Source organism: Protopterus annectens, chromosome 5.part0, assembly GCF_019279795.1.
Source record: "Protopterus annectens isolate FY-2018-M chromosome 5.part0, PAN1.0, whole genome shotgun sequence".
In the NCBI taxonomy this organism is placed as follows: Eukaryota; Metazoa; Chordata; order Ceratodontiformes; family Protopteridae; genus Protopterus; species Protopterus annectens.
The window spans coordinates 712,320,879-712,338,520 of NC_056735.1; the positions used below are offsets into that span (position 1 = coordinate 712,320,879).

The 17,642-nt window shown below is 38.7% G+C and overlaps 1 protein-coding gene across 1 annotated transcript in view; it reads left to right on the plus strand.

Annotated features, from left to right (window-relative positions):
- Positions 1 to 17,642, plus strand: part of LOC122802773 (stromelysin-1-like) — a 220,913-nt gene that overhangs the window by 73,723 nt on the left and 129,548 nt on the right. The gene's annotated exons all lie outside the window — the stretch shown is intronic.

The window sequence follows — 17,642 nt, forward strand, 5'->3', positions numbered from 1 at the left end:
AAAACTCGTAACTTCTGCACGCATGAACAATAGATAAAAGGTAATGAGCAGGAGACAAAGGCCAAAAATCAAGGACAATTTTTAAATGTTATTTGAAGTCACTTAAAAAGTTAACAGGTTTTGATTCAGCATACATTATCTGAAATAAAAATCTGTCATAATTGACTAACTGTAATCCTCAGTAACCTGGCAGAAAATCAAAGAAATTATGATGGACAGGGCAAAATATGAAACAATATCAGGAACATTCTGCTAAATTAGGGACTGTTGAGAGTTATGCAAGGGAATTACATCTTGTTTTTTTTTAAACAAAGAGAAGTAAGCTGTCCCTCAGTGTGGCTGGAGGGACAGCTTACACGCTCTATTTATATGCATATGCAGCCACCTCACTGACTCTGAACAGCTGCAGCATACCTCCATCTGCATGTGGAACCAGGTACTGCAGGTAGTCCAGCTTTTCATTTTGTACTGCCTGAAGTATCTTTTAACACGTACAGATTGAGATTCCACCATGCCCATAAACCCATTCATTTCAAAGGGCTTAACCACTGCATTGACCAAGTACATTGGCAAGTTGGATGGCATGGTGGTGCAGCAGTTAGCATTGCTGCTTCACAACAAGAGGTTCTCCGGTTTGATTCTCGGCTGGGGTGCCTTCTGTGTGGAATCTGCATGTCCTGGCTGCATTGTTGTGGGTTTCCTCTGGGTGGTCCAGTTTCCTTCCACATTCCAAAGACATGCTGCAGGTGGATTGGACACTCTAAATTGGCCATAGATGTGTGTGTGTGTGTGTGTGTGTGTGTGTGTGTGTGTGTGTGTGTGTGTGTGTGTGTGTGTGTGTGTGTGCGTGTGTGTGTGAGCGTATATGTCTTCCAAGGAGAATTGGGTGCCAGGTTAGCTACTTGACCCTATAAAAACCATAACCACTACAGCAGCAACGAGTGCCTGGAGGGGTGCTCATTGGCAGATGTGCCTTGTCGTGTGAAATGGTGACGAGAGAGAGACATTGCCAAGTCATTCCCTGTTAGCATATACCAAATGAGGAATGGCAGAGCCTTTTTTTTGGCATCAGGCATGGTATAACACATCAGTTAGGGATGTTACACCTTTTGGAATCCATTCCTTAGCTACTAGTACATGAGTATGACAGAGTTGCCAGTTTTTATTAAACAGATTTCCTTCCTTCTTTGTCAGTTTATTATATATAGTTTAAATACTGTATGATCATTACCACCTACATTACTGGTTCTTGATGGATTATGAAGTAAAACAGATCTGTATCAAACAATTTCCTCAGATAGTACTTTCCAAAATACCTCAGAATAATAGTTTTGCTTTTTTTCATTTATTCAACCTATTTAAAGAACTACTGTTCTGAATCTAAGTAACGGAAAAATGATAATACAGGTTAGTAAAGCTGAAGGGAAAAACTCTATGCTTTTAAGTAAGAAAAAAGTAAATTAACAGGGAGAAATATTTATGCTCATTTTCAGGTTTTTCCATGCGTAATAAAACCATTAACTCTTTTTTAAAGTAATATTAGGTTTAAGTGATGATGTCTGATAAAATTTAACACCAAGTAACCTACCTAAAACCACATTAATAAACTTAGTCCAATCCAGTACCACAATTTGTGTCTGCATTTATTTAACATTATGATACCCTGATCACATAATACTTGCCAAATTACTCTATCAACAGATATACCTTTACTCTTTGTTTTTCTATCCCCACCTTTTCCTCTTAATCGCCCAATTTTCTTCAAAGTTCCCTACACCTTTCCTTACCTCATGCCTCCTTTGATTGGCACACCCCTTTGTCTACTTTCTTTTTTGTACCATCTCCTATCCTCTCCTCACTGCTCCTAACAAATTCCCTTACACTACCCCCTTACCTTCTTACTTTGAACATTCTATTCAGTCTGTAACATTTTGTATGCATCTTGTGTGAATGAATTGTGTTTTCTAACAGATTCATTTATTGTACTATATTTAACATGCTCTTAATCTAATGTGTCATACTAAACCATTTATGTTCCTTTAACATGTCATTTTATTTCTGTATTGTGTAAACCTAGATGACCATGATCACTTGGATCAGTGTTCTACCCAAGTAAAAAATAAATATAGAAATAGGGAACTCTCTGAGATTATTTAGTGGTTGTAATACGGAGATGCATTTAATTTCATATTCTAGCTATTTTATCCAGAATGAAAAATTCTGCACCATGATTTATGACTGATTGATTGACTGACTGAATAATTGATTGACTGACTGATTTTACATTTCTGAACAAAGAATGTACAACATAATTAACTATATAGAGTTTAAAAAGTGTAGCAAATTGTAGTCAAATACAATAATCGTAAAAGAAAACAGACGAAAATATGTAATCAGTCTGAAACAAGGATACATAAATATGTAAATGTGAGAAATTCATATTTCAGAAAATCTTGACCACAGACTGCTTTTAGAGTGAAAGGAAGTATTAAATGCATCAATAATTCTGGGAACGTTTGGAAGGAGCAAAAGTAAGGAAAACAGGATATTACAGAGAGATTAGAATGAAACATGGTTAAAATCTTACATTCACAGGATGTCAGAGAGGAAAGAATTTTTTGGGGTCCCCTACCTTCATTCAGAGAGCCATCCCAGTGTCCCACATCTGTCACTGGATCTACCAGCTACTCCAATTCAGTCCCCAGACTAATGTTTTTCTGCAGGAGCCAGAGTGGATCCTATGTACAACTGGGGGGGGGGGGGTTGTGCTGTCAGTTATCAAGCTAGGGTATTCTGCTGTGCCCTATCTTTATTGCTGTCCATTGGGATGGGCATACAATGGGGATGCTGCAGTGTATCACTCTGCCCCTGACATATCCACCTATATACCAACCACCTCTTGGGACCACACCTTGCACCACTCAGTGTCCTCAGTCTCTACCAGGGATCACTGCCATTCTGTCAGTTGTTCTAGCCACTAATCAAACTCAGGTTACCTGGGCCATACGCCACTGGAGCAACGAGAAGAGAGAGTTTTTTTAAGCTGTTGAATGTAAGAAGGCAGTGAATGTCACATGTAGCAGAGTTCCAAACTGCTGAATCAAATTTAGAAGACGACCTTTCAGTGGTAGGCAAAGAAAAATATGTCTTAGTAATTACTGTTGTTTACAGTACATTTTCCAGAAAGAGAGGGAAGATACCTAAGGAAATACATTTCAAAATATAAGTGGCCAGAAAGCAGATAGATCCTTCAATTATGGAAAGCATGTGATGACTAAGAGCAGAACGTGGTTAATGTGCACTGATTTGCAAAGCTGATAAATATGTATATTTTATTTTGAGTCTTTTGCAGAACCACGGTTTTGTGAGAGTTGCAGAGAGTGATAATAGGAAGAGCATACACAGGGGCCTACCATGAGCTGAGATTTGGTTATACAGTATTAGGATTCAGCTAAGAAATGTATGGCAAATTTATAACTGCTTCAGAGTGTTGATAGGAATTTGGTGTTTGGAGCTTCAACGGGCGGGTGAAAGGAAGGAAAAGAATGGAGGTATGATGAGATATTTATATTAGTTTGCAGATGAGACAGTGTGAGACAGTGTTATTACAAAGATTAGATAAAGAAATTGGGGATGCCATCATGTCTTTTTGTACTTCTGAACAGCATGGCTTGAATGCCATCACCACTGAGTATAAGTTTTTTAGTACAGAACCAGTAACAGAGAGCATTCCGCTGAGTTTGAAGATCAAGTGTACAACACAGACTACACTTTGTGGTAACCTTTATGAATCCCACATGTCTGATTGTTACTTTTTTGGTCTCTAAGTGTGGAAAGACCTGAGGAGAGATTATTGATGAGCAAATAAATCAAAGGGGCAATAGGGAGAATTGTAGATGACAGAAACAGAGCAATTTGGTTAGGTAGTTGTTGAACCAGATAAATGATTGCTGGGAAAATTAAGCGGTTAGTAAGTAGGATGGAGTAGCTGGCCAAAGCAAAGACATAGTTCAGGTCAACAAACACAGCACCAGTGAAGAGACCTCTCTCCATGCTGGAAAATATAAGTCAGTGGCCACAAAAAGCTTAGTGATTTTGTTAAATGTGTGCATAAATTAATACTGAAACTTGAAAAGGATACAGAAGAGATGGTTCTGCTTGAAAAAAAATGTTTATATGTTATTTCTTTTCATGATTTTTACTAAGGGGAGAAGAATAGCAATACGTCTAAACTGTGCAGGTTGTGTAGGGGTATTTTCCAATCCTCTGATATAATTCCAATTTTTATTATGCAGTTGAAAAGAAAGATTAATGGATGCAAGATATGAGTGAAGACATTTTTAAGACATATTTTGTTATGGGTATAAATGTTACAATATCATTTGCTAAGCATAGAACTGATGAATTTGCAGATGGAATTAAGAAAAAAGTATCTGAGACTCAGCGTGTAGTTGTTGGCAGCAACAGGAAAGGAAGAAGTGGACTGAGTCATATGAGATTAGCTAAGCAGTTGATTATCAGAGTGGGCATTGAAAAGGAGGAGACAAAACAAATCAGAAATAGTGTTTGCTGTAATATTGGTAAAAAGAGGTCAATTTGTTGGGTCATCATTAAAGTCAATGATGGATTCCAATTATTTCCACTACAGCCTGGGGTGCTGACAAAGCATATTGTCTGTTTCTAAGGTAAAGGGCTTTAGCTCCTTTAACTAAGCAACACGTTTCATATTTAAAAAAAGGAGTATGATACCTAAGATCGTTAGAGGTTTTTCTAAGATGCCACATCCTTTCATTTGGATTTTGAGGTCAAACATGAGCTATGGGCAGGACCTGGATATTTTACATTGCTAGAAGGAAACTGTTAATGAGGCTCAGGGCAATAATGGCACGCACAAGAAAAAATAAACTAGTGACTTGTCAATAGCTCTGAGGTGTACCGCGGGACAGAAGTAGTGACTGGTCAATAGCACTGAGGTGTACTGCAGGAGAGAATTTGCTAGATTTTAGGAAGAGATATCAAAGTGTAAAGCTTAGGACCAATGGAATAGTATATGGCAGCAGTTCCTAAGAGAGTTGGGGAAGATTCTGAAGCACTTTGCTGTTCCTAAGGATGTTAATAAGAAGTATTTCAAGGAAAGAAATATTACGAATATGATGTTTAGAGTGAAACTGGTCCTAACAATGGTGAAGAGGTTATGGAAGACTGATATCTGTTTTAGACATTGTTGATTTGTGTTAAGCCAGTTCAGATTCAGATTTCCAAGCAAAATAAAGTTATTAAGCTTAGACCAAGAAGCTAAAAAGTCTAGAAGAGAACATAAACAGATGATAGAGGAAGGAGGTTACTGATAAACCAAATCAGTGTGCTATTTGATACAGACCTTAAGATGAGTAGTGGGATTATTCATTTAAGATGTGTGTGTGATAGAAAGGAGAAGAAAGAGACATAAAGTGAGACCAGAAGGAATTTTTTAGGAAGCATGAATATGTCAACTCCCAGAGTGAAGCCTGAGTGCTGACTTTGGTAGAAGTTGCAGAAACTGAAAATGCAGGGTCAAAGAATATAGTCACATTTTTATTCAGGATCATGAATTTATAGCCAAGCATCAAGAAGATAACATTTGTTTTTAATACAATAACTCCTAGTTCCAAGAGAATCACCAACGCAGAAGGTCCCAGCAAATGTATTTATTTAGCGCTTTCATCAGCTTATAACTAAAGACTTCTTCAGGATGGCACATAATGCACCAAACAACATTTAAAAAGCATTTAGAATTGTACACATGACTACTCAATACCAATCAGCATTGACAAATGATTAAAAAGACATCCCCAAAAGGCTACACACATTAAATTATCAAATTAAATAAGAACAGAATTTTAAAAGGCTAGCAATACTAATATAATCATTAAGACCGGGGGGTATCTGGGCATTAAGTTTTATTTGCCAGCAAAGTTCTTTGAATTCTAGCACATCAGGCCATGGACCCCCCTCCTGTAAGTCTTTCTTTATCCCCTCTAATACCACAAATTTGAAATTGTGTGTGGGAAACCCTCCAAATGTTTATATAGGGCATTATTGGTGTTTTTGTTTCTCATGTCACTGACATGCTCATATATTATTTCCTTTAATTTTCTTTTAGTTTTCCCTATATAGAAACTCTTGCACTGTGAACATAAGGCAGCATACACCACACCCACTGAATTACAAGTAAAGTTTCGATTTGGCCAAACAATAATGTGGTTTATGTTAATATTTTCTGAATTTAATATATATATATATATGTATATATATATATATATATATATATATATGTATATATATACACTCTGAACAAAAAACACATCTCCTCGTGCCTATCTTACTATTTTTTTAGAATTCTTCGATTGCTGCTTTCTAACATGTTTTTGATCATAGAGACCATTCGAAACACTATACAAGGTTTTAATCCAAATTTCTCAAATAAGCCTTTCTTTCCACAAAAAATTTGCCAGTTCTTGCAAAGATGATCATAAATAAAATGGTGGTCAATGGACAATTTCTTAAGAAATTAACCACTATATTCGTTGTAAGTGGTACTTGGGGGTGAAGTCAGATCTTCATGAGTACCCACTCCACTAACTTTATTGTTACATGATAACGGAAGAATAGCCCCATTCTCCCTTTTAAAGAAAATTTCCCTTTTAACCTTTTCTAGTAAGCTGATTGGATATTCTCTTGACCTGAACATCTCTGTGAGCACATCACACTGTAACTTAAAATCTACTTCATTTGTAACCATGCATGCAGTTCTAAAAATCGGCCTTTAATAATGCCTTTTTTAATGTGTTCAGGATGACAACTATGATAGTGCAAGAGGCTATTACAATATGTGGGTTTTCTGTAAATGTTGCTTAAGTATTATTTGTTCTCCAAATCCTTCTTAAGTTCAACATCCAGATAATTAATAAGATCATAACTATGAGCATAGGTGAACTTCAAAAAAGTAGTAGTTTTGTTTATATATGCCACAAAGTCAAGAATTTCAGAATTATTCCCAGTCCACATGAAAAAACAAATCATCCAAATATCATAGATATTTACCCCTATAATTTGAGGAAAATAAGTACTTTATTTCCACATTAACATAACTATATTCACAAATATGGGGATACATATGGCCCCCACAGCTACGCCTGATCTTTGCAAAAAGTATTGCCCATCAAAAAAGACATAATTTTTTCTTAAAATAGTTTCCATAAAATTCGCTAGGACATCTACTTGTTCGTTACTAAATAAATGAGAATCGAACAAGAATTCTTGAAACCATTCAATGCCTAATGTGTGGGGAATCACATTAAACAAATTGACAATGTCTATTGTAAGAAAAATGTCCCCCTCATCATATTCCAGACGGTTTAGTTTTTTTCAAAAAAATGCCACGTGTTTATATATATATGGTCCTCTCCCTTCAATACATCCTTTAACATTCTATCTATGTATTTGCCTAGAGAGTGTGTCTTAGAACCACATGCACAAACAATGGGTCTCAGGGGAGGATCTTGTTTATCCTTGTATATCTTCGGAATTCCGAAGATACTAGGTACTTTGGGGTATCTAGTGAATAAAAATTCAACAGTTTCATGATCTAACTGTCCATGGTCTTCCATATCCTTAAGTCCCAAATTGATTTTCTTGTAGGAAATGTTAACCATGTTTAATGAAACTTCCTCATATAAACAGTCATACAATAAAAAAACATTCATCCTTTTTATATAATCATTCATGGACATTATCACAACCCCCACCCCACCCCCATACAGATTTGTCTTTACAAAACTTCAACAGAATTAGTCTTTCACAATTGGTCAAGTTGTCATGAAACCCTTCAGTTTTGTGGTTTAATGCTCTAAAATCAAATTCACACATTCTTTTAAACAACAGCAAACAATTGGTTGTTGGTGGATTAAATATACTGTTTTTCCAAAGAAAGGAAATACACTCAGTATGTTCAACATTGTTGAAAAACACTTTAAAGTTTAAATTCCAACAAATAATTTTAAATCAAGTACTAAATCAACAATACTGAAATGTCTAGCAGGTACGTAATTAAAACCTTTGCTGAACAGCTCAGTGACAGCAAAATCAAGTGTTTGTGATGAAAAATTGTATACACAAGTCACCTGTCTTGTTTGAGATGCAGGTCGGGTATTCCATAACATTTTCAGCACTCTGTCCATTATTGCTGTTAGCAATTTCCATGGTTAATTCTGTCTTGTTTGTTGTCTCCTCGCTGGTTGGTAGGACTGGTTGTAGTAGTCTGGCACCCTGTTGTTCCACTGAGGACTGTAAGTCACTCTGTGTAGGCCTGATTGCATATCCTCTGCGACCTCCTTGGAGGATCCTGCCCTAAAGGGGCCTGATTGGGTGGATTATTTGATGATTCACCTCATTCCACAACTGGCTCATCTCGAGTTTCTGGGCATGTTGATGAAGCAAAGGGAGGCTTAGGATAGGCTTGCCCAGCTGTATAGGCTTTCCTATCTCTTTCAAACTTCTTCTTACATACTTTAACTTCCCCAACAGTTTTGTCCACTTTATCATAAACTCATTTATAAAACAAAAAGTAGCTTTCAAACAACACATCATCATGAATTTTTCTATCTAAATCAGTAAGTTCACCATGTAAAATGTCTACTGTTTGTAAATTGTGTTTAATGAGGACATCCATTAGCTCACAGCCCTGATTGTCAAAAAGCTGTATCAACTCACAGTGAAGGGGGGAAATCTGCTATTACACCAGTGGGGAACTTCCAATTCCTCAAACCTTTAGGTAGCAGCTTTGCCTTAATACATTCAATAAAATAAGTATTCTCTAATTGTAGTTTCCTACATTCAAGTAGTTTACTTTCAAATAATTGCAAAGACTGGTTAAAGGTACGTGTTTCATTAGTACCATTGGAATTGAAGGCAAGGTCTCTGTTAAACCAAATAGAAATATTACAGTCATTAGTACGATGTAAATTGAAAGTGTTACCAACAGCCACAGAGGCTCCGTTTGATGATTTTAATACCACAGACACTGACATGTGGAATAAAAAGTTGCTTAATAAACAATTGGAAAGAACAGATAGTTGAGTGTAGGACAAAACAGACTTAGGGACTTAATATATATTAAGTTCTATGTCATCAAAGAGTGTGAATAGAAATGTAAGGGGTGCTTGTGAGTGGAGGAGTGCAGAATGAAAAGGCAGGGGTTTCATGAAGACAGGGTATTGCTAGCAACACTTTCAGTAAGTAGGGTTAGGATCAGAGGTGAGTCTTCAAAAAAGATGAACAATGAATAAAGCCAGGAAAAGCCATAGGAGGACAGCATATTCTAGCAGCATAGGAGATGGGAAGGAAGTAGGGGTTAAAAAACTATGTGAGAATGGTGAGGGTGTGTAATGGAGTGGACAACAAGGTGATTTAGTACGAATAGTATGCTAACAATATTATAGTTGTTGAATAAGCAGCAATAGAGTGGGAAACAAATAAATGATGGCATGGAAAAAACGTAAGAGGATTTAATAAGGCACTAGCATTAAAGGAGGTTGTGTGCTCAGGCTTAATAAAGTGAGAATAGTTTGTTTGTTTGTGTCTTTCGGCTGTTCCCGGTTAGGGGTCGCCACAGCGGGACTACAGTCCGCTAATGATTGGCAGTAGAGTTTTACGTGCTGGCTTGCCGGGCCTAATGCAAACCTTCAACGAAGGAACGCCCACTCATGCATGTCGCCACACAGAAGACGCTCTAACTGAGAATCTTTGGGCAACGTCTAACTGTGAATCGACAACGCTACCGCAGCACCACCACCGCAGTCTAATGAAGTGAGAATAGTACAGATGAAAAATATTTACACTAATAAATTGGAGTGGACCGTGTGAAAAAGAGAAAATATAATAAAGAAGAAGTTACAGATGAAGAGATTGACAGAGGATTGGAAAGATGTGTAGAATGAAAGAGAGCTCTACAGGAAAAGGAGGGTAATGGTAGATTAAGACAGAAGAGGGTGGGGCTTGCAGGGGAGGAATTTAAAGTGGGGGAGGTGACATGTTAAGGAAGGAGTGAAGGGGAGTAGGTAAGTTTGATGCTATATGTAATATAAAGGGCGATGAAAGAGGAAACAAGAGTTAAATGGATAAAAAAGCTGCCTCCCGTCAGCCTACCTAGGACTGTAATGTTCATAGGTTCATAGGTTCATACTAGGCTATCTGCCCTAGGGCATTTATAAGCCTTGCCAGAGTGTGTAGTCATGTTCTTCCACCCATTTTTAATTAATTTTTTTTTATTTTTTTTTTGATTGTTATGCTGTACTCTGTCTAACAGTGACAAGTGACACAAGGGATAGGGGCGGGGTCTTGATCTTCAATCATCCTCCCAAGATCAGAGTTCCTCTTGAACTACAATGTGGGACTCTGCCTAGCCTTGGATGAGGATTTATTCCAGAGTGAAGGAACTTATCTGGGTTATGAATCTTCCTTCAGTGCTGAGAGGTTCCGTCTCTCAGTGTGGCTTTCAAGAGTCTCTCAGCTTTTTGGATGTGCATGTCAATGATTAAGGGCAGTTGGACATGTTTAATTTATCACAGCACATGTCTTTATCGTCAGGCACAGATAGTGGTGCCTGAGGTTTTATGCTGGCCGGCGAGCTGAGATTTTCGGGAGTTTCTTTAACCGGATGGCATCTGTGGGGTCTTTCTGATCTCTGAGTGAGAGTGGAGGTACTTTTGGGTCAGTTCTGATGAGTTGTCTATCAGGGTAATGATAAAGGGGCAAGGGCCATGATTATGGGCCTGATGCCTGATGATGAAAAGTGCGATGGTATCTGATCCTGATCTGATCTCCCTTTCTAATTAGGTGGGCTATGTAAAAATGTTTGTACGTGGTTTTCTTTTAGTAGTAGGTGGGTCAAAGAGAGATTGCCTATCAACTTGGGTCTGTACTGGGTGGACTACTGTACCTGTATGTAATGGATTACCACCTATGGTTTAATTTGCGGGCACTTGTTTTTTTTTGGCGGGATGACTATACACTTTTTGACTAGGAGCTTGAGGCCATGGCTCCTATAGGCTGTGTCTCTGATTCTATGGCTGGAGTTGGAGGATGCTTGTCGTTTGGAGAGTGCTTTGTAAAGCAGGAGCAAGTCATCTACAAACTGTACAAACTATGGAGATCCACGACTTGGTCCCAGCGAGTCGAGAAATGTTGGCCGCAACTGTAACTGGGCAGGACTGAGACATGAGGGCGCCACTGTAATCTGACATGTTTGCTTTCACTGTAATGTTTTGAGCCCATCTATGGACTCTGTCCTTATATTTAATTGCAACCCATCTAGTGACATAGGGGAGTTTATGTGTAGCTGGTGAGCTTATCTATAATGCCAGTGGGGTGTGTATGAAGGCACTAAGGAGGGTCCATATGAGCTGTGTGGAATCGAGGTCCCTCTTCAATAGCCTTGCCCTCCTTGGTTCGGGTGAAGGTAGGTCCCAGTGTCTGCAAGATCTGCCCTTAACAAAAACGAGCTCCGTATTGATCAGTGTCTGTAAGTCCCCAACCATTTATTTGCCAAGGGTCAGCAATGATCTTCCATGGCTTTGCAGACATGATTGTGGAGGATTACCATTTCATGGTTCGCCACTCGTTGGGGCAGGGCTTTTGTGGAGGAGGATGTTTAGTGTCACACTCTTTGGGTGCACATATCCTGTAGTAGAGTTCTGAGATTGGACAGTAGTTTATGTTGGCTGTTAGCTCTTCTTGGAGAGGGGTTGGGGCGCAGCCGGGACATATCTGGTAGGATTGATGCCTGTTTTTTTAGATTGGAGGCGGCTCTTTGCTGAGCATCACAAGAGAGGGCAGGGGCAGCCTCTGTGTCAGCTTGGATATTGGCAATGTCTGTGAGAGAGAAGTTGCACTGAACCTGTCAGCAGGGGATTGAAGATGTCTGTGGGGAATTCCACATTTGCTGTAATTTATGTCTGTTCTGAGCGTGTATCGGAATTCCACCCAGTTTTTAAACTGCATAACTAAAGAAAACCTTGTGATTATCCTTAGTGTTTAATTACAATTTTTTTCTCGAAGCCTTATGCAGGATTTTATATATCATGTAGTAGTTTTCTCTATTACTGATAGACAGGATTGTATCCCTTTTTGGATTTTGCAGGGCGATGTAGTAGCCAGGATTGGTTGTATTTGGGATTTTATGATGCATGCAGTCAGAAGATCCTTCTGCCTTTGTTTAGAATTGTCTTTGGTTTATTTGGGATTGGTCTGGTGATATTTCCCTGAAGGTGTTTTTAGAATCGGATTTATAAAGATGGGGTGTCTGGAGGATTCCTTTTCCTGAGCCGGGGGGCTTTGAAGGATTTGGCGGGGGGTTTTTAGGCATTGCAGATATCCAGTGATGATGTTTTTTCCGCCTGTGGTGCTGCAATAGGGGTTGGGGGCTTGGATGGAGCATTTTATCAGTGAGATTAGTTTGATGTCTGATATCTTTCAGTGAGGGGATTACTTGTGGAGTGGAGCAGGTGTCCCCTGTGAGTAAGGTTTAGATCAGTGGGAATTTTTGGCTCTTGTGGTTGGAGAGTTGAGTTGTTCCCAGTCATTGTAAATTAGTTTCTGTTTGTTTTTGGGAGGGTGTTTTCCAGTACCTTCATCCAGTCTAGTATTGGGTAGTTAAGTGGTGGGTGGTATTGGTGAGGGAGAGACCTTCATATTTTCCAGAAGGCTCAGGAACCCAAGTGTTAGTTGTGTGTTTGGGAGAATTGGATGCTAGCCTGTGCTAAACTGGGTGGCAGTTAGCATGGTATCTAGTAGCACATGGATAGTCTCTGAGTTTTCGTGCTGTGGAACCAACCTGGAGGTGTGGGTATCTTTGGCAGCCCAATATTGATACTCCCTTGTTTGTGGTTAGTTGAGTTTTGGGGCTGTTACTATGTTATGAGGTATTTTCTGGTAGCTGCCATGGTCTCGAGGTATTTTGTTGTTGAGTAGGGTTACTCTCGAGATGTATATGTTGTTAGTTTCTTTGCCTTGAGTTTTAGTGTTCTGCAGGTTGAGCACTCAGGCTTTGCCTACATTGTAGCATTACCCTAGCATTCTTATCCCTTGTGATCAAAATGGAGGTGGGTTTGTCTTACCTAACTTGCCCCTAAAGGCACTATATTTACTTATCCCGAGCATCCAATTGTGAGAACAAGATTAAAGCCTTAGGTGGAAAGCTACTACCCATAAACCAGTGTAGCACAGAGTAGAAAAATATAAGGGGAAAACAGTACAATGCACTAGAATGAAAGCTGTCACTCAAAAGCCTAGTGTAGTGCAGAGAAGAATAAAGTAAAAGTAAATCATTACAAAGCATTAGAATAACATTTAGCACCAATCGACCCTGTGCTGCAAAAATGGTAGTAGAGTTGAAATGATCAATTAATACAAGGTTATGTAAATGGAAAGTGCCAGAAACAGACATGAATAAGGAATGGATTTAGGAGCCGGCCCAGGAAAATGAAGGTAGAGAAGGTGAGAGAAATGCATTAGAAAAGTAGGATCAGGAATAATAAACGATTTTCAAAGAAAAAATATTGATGTGAAAAAGCAATTTACGTTTTATTTGGAGTGGTAGAACAGGTGCAGAAGAGAAGAGCAGGGTAAGCCTAGCATATTTATTGAATAGTAATAAGTGCAGATAACAGCAGTAAAATTAATTGAGTATTGCTGACTAGATTACTAGGAAAAGTTTTATGGCAACCCAGATATGGATTTATGAATGAAAGTAGTTTAGTTTAGTGAAGCACACAAGGTCAAATTTAGTACTTTCATCAAAAAAATAAATAAAACAAACAGAACTTCATTAGAGTTAACTAACAGAGTCAGCTACCTGCAAATTGATTCATTTAACAACTGCTTAGAATAGCCAACTAATTAACTCCTTAAAAGCACAAAACAAAAAACACACCCAAAGATGTTCCTGCATTACATTCTCAAAAAATAAATTTCACATAATGATAGTAATATAAAATCAGAGATACATAAAATTGTAATTCCTATTAGAACAACTGCAACCATTTAAAAATGCCATAAAAAGAACACACATAAAAAACGTAAAACATGAAAAAACACCAAGTTAATATTTAAAGCACTCTGCTTCATAACACTGTTTAAAGAAACCTAGTCTTTCAAACCAGGATTGTTGTTGGCATTAAGGCATATTTGCCAACTTATTTCCTTAAAATCCAACAAATTTTCACTGTTACAATCCCACTCATTCTTCGTGACCATATCAATAACAAGCAAAATGCAACTTTTAAAATCAGCACCTCACTGAATGCCTGGATAGGGTGTTGTTACTTTTTCCTTTTTCTAACATCATATAAATAATCATATATCCTGCCTGAAGCCTTCTTTTTGTTTTTCAAACATAGAAGGATGAACAGGAAATACAGGTAGCTAGATGTACCACACTAGAGGTCATACAGTTACAAAACCCTGCACAAGCTATGTTCCTGTCATAATCTTATAATCTTCCAAACTGACATATGGACCATCATTGATATACCTACAAAACTTACAACATCCACATTTTGACATTTTGATTTCACATGTTTATCAAGTTCATATTTTGCCCTCTCTCTAGATAATCCTTAATATTTTTACCTCTGCTATAAATAACTTGCAGCAGTTGTCCCAGTTTAGCCTTCAACCATCCGTCCATTCTAAACCCCTTTTCCCATTTTTTGCACATGGGGTTGGGTTGTCACTTCAGCAGTGACAATCATCTTGAGCCAGGAGAAGGTTTACACTGCCAGGTGGCTAGTCCTGTCATGGTAATTCAGTCATACTACACACTCACAGACACTGGCAATTTAGAGTGTCCAATCCACTTACTGCATGTCTTTGGAATGTGGGAGGAAACTGGAGCACCCAGGGGAAACCCACCTGACTACAGGGAAGACATGCAGACTATGCACAGAAGGCACTCCAGCTGAGAATTGAAACAGAGAACCTCTTGCTGTGAGGCAATAACACTAACCACTGCACCACCACAGCCACCTTCAGCCTAGTCTTCAGTTCCTGTGTAAATGTCAAATTTCGGGTTCTTTTGATCACTTTTTACTATCTTAGGAGAATTACTATTATGTGTAACAACCACACCTCTCTGTTTTCTAGGGTCACCACCCCTTTCTTTAAACAAACTAGTAGTGATATTACTACCCCCCAAAATGGGTGAAAGCTTGGTTTATCTTCCACTAAAGATTTCTGTTTCAATGTCTTTCAACAATATGATGGGATAGACTCTGTCCAAAAACATATCAATCGATTTTTTCAGTTCTGTAATAAAGACCTTTTCAACATTTATTAATCTTGACTGTATCACCATTTGTCCCTTCAGTATATTTATTTTTTGAAATAGTGGGTGGCAACTTGTCAAAGTGTTAATAAGAATTCAAAAAGGATCTTCACATAAATGGTGGAAATAAACCTCTGCTTGACAGTATCCTTAATCAGAGTCCCATTTAGGTAGTTGTAGAAAGTACTACAGAAATGCAAGGCTACAGTACCTACCACACATTTAGACCAACAACAGCACAGACTAGGACCAAAGGTGGAGGTGTTTTGATCTATGTTAGCAATAAACATACCTCCAGGTTGGTTAAACAGGATAATACTATGGAGTTTATCCATGTGCAAGTCACCACAGGTAAGGTCCATGCCACTAGAGTCTCATGAGTCTTACCTAAACCTACTAGAGGCACTTACCAGTCACCAAATGCCCTATTCATGGTTGACCTTAACTACCCCTCTTTAGAATGGGACATGTACACTGCCTCAAACTCTCAGGCACAACACTTCACAGACTTTATTAACATAAACACCCTGGAACAGATAGTGAACACTCCAAACATAGAATCAAACATACTGGATCTTGTACTCACCAATATGGGGGAGTGAAACACCCTCCCCCTTGTCATGCCCTCAATAGTGAGATCAAATCACAAAGCTGTCTCATTTGAAGTAAAAATCAACACAGAAAATCCAGTTAAACCAGTAACAGTTAAGAACTATTCAAAGACAAACTACATCCTATTGGGTGACAGTTTGTCAAAATTCAAGGCTCCCCCCAACCCTGAGACCACAGCAATCTATGCAGAATTATTCATAAAGCCACTATATAAATATATGAATGGCTGCATAGAGACAGCTGTACCTCCCAGAAATAAATCCAAAACAAACACTAAAAAATAAACCACACTGGTGGAATCATCCCCTAAACAGGGTATATAATAAAAGGAAAAAAAAATCATGGCCAAAATCATGAAAAGCAACTCCCTTAAAGACAAGTGCTCTCTTACATAACTAAACAAGAAGTAAGAGATCTAATTAAGTCCAACAAGGTCAACTCTGAGATCAAAATAATCTTGTAGGCTAAGGACAATCAGAAGGCCTTTTTCAGCTACGTCCAGAACCATAAAGGTAACACACAACAATGTGTTGAACTGGTGGTGAATGGTACAACTTACATTGATCAGAGTGTCATAGCAAATCTGCTGGCTGATAAACTCAGCTGAAGCTTCACCCCCCCACACACACTCCTCACCAGCTGCACCAGGTGAAATCCCCTCCAACATACTTCCTCCAGCTATCATCCAGGACCAGATGCTGGAAGAACTCGCTAAACCCAAGAACACTGCCTCCATGGATCCTGACAACATCCCTGGTTGTCTCTTGAACAGTCTAAAATATAACCTATCAGGACTACTTGAGGCACTCTTCAACTACAGCTTTGAAACATTCTACATTCCAAGTGAATGAAGGACATCACAGTCATTTTCCTCCACAAGGATGGACTATCAACCGACCCAGGGAACTACAGAGCCATCAGTCTAACAAGCCTAATATGGAAAGCCATGGAACAAATTATCATGGGAATGATAAACAAGGACACTGGCAATCTACAGACACTGGACCCATCCCAGTTTGGCTTTGTTAAGGGAAGGTCATACCTACTTCACCTGGTAGACGTCTTTAAGAAGGTCACTAAGACAATGAACAGGGGTAAAACAGTGCATACTGTATATCTTGAACTGGCTAAGCTATTTCACACAATAACCTACTAGGCATTGTTAACAAGCTCGCTGAGCTAGGCATAAACCCTTACATGACTCGATGGATTGCTAGCTGACTCACAGACAGGACTGAAGAGGTAAGTCCACCTCTGCTGAGAGACTGATCACCAGTGGAGTACTCCAGGATGCCATGCTGAGCCTGTGCCTGTTTGGTATCTACTTCTCAGACATCAAGGCAAATGTGAAAGGCATCATGCTCACCAAGTTTGTAGATGAGTGCAAATCAGGAGTTATTATAGACTCCCCCAAAGACACAAATATCTTGCAAGTGGGTTTAACACAGACATATGACTGGTGCCAAAGCCATGGCCTAAAAGTCAGTGCCAAAAAATGCATTATATTGAGTAGACCCAGTAGTAAGGAATCTGGAAGCATTTGTAGACAATAATCTGACCTTTGACCAACATGCAGCCAAGATAATAAGAAAATCATTCTATGTCACTCAACATATAGGTAAGGGTATGGCATTCAGGATCAAGGAAGTTATAGTAGCACTCTGCTCAT